The sequence below is a fragment of the Triticum aestivum genome, chromosome 6D (genome assembly GCF_018294505.1).
Source record: "Triticum aestivum cultivar Chinese Spring chromosome 6D, IWGSC CS RefSeq v2.1, whole genome shotgun sequence".
NCBI classification, from domain to species: Eukaryota; Viridiplantae; Streptophyta; class Magnoliopsida; order Poales; family Poaceae; genus Triticum; species Triticum aestivum.
The window spans coordinates 386,744,974-386,746,610 of record NC_057811.1 but is presented as its reverse complement, the minus strand read 5'-3'; positions in this window follow the sequence as shown (position 1 = coordinate 386,746,610).

Sequence of the window (1,637 nt, the reverse complement as noted above, 5' to 3'; positions counted from 1 at the left end):
AGTTTGGCATTCTCGACAAGGCTCACAAAGTCTTGAAGGGTGTTCATGCTAGCCTCAAGGAGTCTCATGATCAACTCCAAGTGAAGCTAACAAAGGAGAAAGCCACCTTTCCTCATATGGTGTTAATTGATAATGCAAATGCTACTAACCCGTGTTGTGAGCATGTGCATCTTGTTGAGGAGAATGCTAAGTTGAAGGAGCCACTACTAGAAAAAGGCTTACTAGTGGCGCACCAGTTTTGCCTACTAATGGCGCACTACTGGTGCGCCACTAGCATCATGCCACTAGTAATTTTTACTAATGGCGCACCGCTGGTGCGCCATTAGTATCTAGTACTCTAATGGCGCACCAGGCAGTGCGCCATTAGTATAGGCCCCGGTGCGCCATTAGTATGCCTCCCAGTGGGCATGTGCTTTGCCATACTAATGGCGCACTGGTGGGTGATGCGCCATTAGTATCCTTTGGCATACTAATGGTGCACGTCTGGGTGATGCGCCATTAGTATGTATATTAGGGATTTTTTTTTCTTTTCTGATATTTGCACAGATTACAAAATATATTATTGGACAGAATATAAACAGCACCACACAGCAACAGTAGATTCATCGAATACAATAGAAGATTAGTCTCCGAATACAATTCATCATATTAGTCTCCGAAATCAAAAGACCGAACAAAGATAGAACATTACAAGTCTCGAGACCGCGAGTAGCGAGTTTGTCGAAATTAATACTAATCCTAACAAGTCCTACTAATCATCATCATACAACTTCTACTCGTTATTAATAACAAGTCATACGATCATCATCCTGATAGTCATCGAACCAACCCTACTTAATTGTTCTTAGCACATGATCATCAGTATTAGGCAGGACCTAAAATACCCTATTTAAGGTAAAATAGCATAAAACAATATAGACCCTGACTCTCCATTATGGAGAATGGAGATCATCCTGTCTCCAATTCTTGCGCGGCGCTTCCTTTTGCTTCCAAGAACCTCCTTATGACTGTCCATACATTTTTTCCATTCTCTGATTAGCATGTCTCCACTTCTTCTAGAAATCCGGTATGGACAGTTGAGATTTGTAGGATGACCTGGATATAAGTTCAAAACTTGAAGGCTGCCATTCTGATACATCAAATGAGGCACACAATCCTCTGGGATTCTCTGTTGAAAAACATAGTAATAACTTCATAGTTAGCAATGATGTACTAGTTTTAGAAGTATGCAAAAGATGCACGGATGTCGTAATAGTACAAAATCTTACCAGGGTATCTCCATGGTAGTTACCGTAGTTCAACACGTGCACTAGTGGCACGTATTGACCATAATGTTGAGGAGTTTGATTGTAGATATTGTAATTCTCAAGATCAGTACAAAATCCGACCAGATGATTTTTCTCCTGATAAGTTAACTCGGAGCCATCGGTGTAGTGGGTTTTGTCTACCATTTTCCGCACATTTTTTGAACAATCAAAATAAGCTGTGAATGGAAATAAGTTGTCAACTATTTTGAAATAAACAATATAGATTAGTTAATAATTAACTATGTTTGAGAAACTCACATAGCGGTAGAACTGGAGGCGTATCAACAAGGACCCAAATGTCCATATTGTCTTGGTCGATGCCAGGATCAC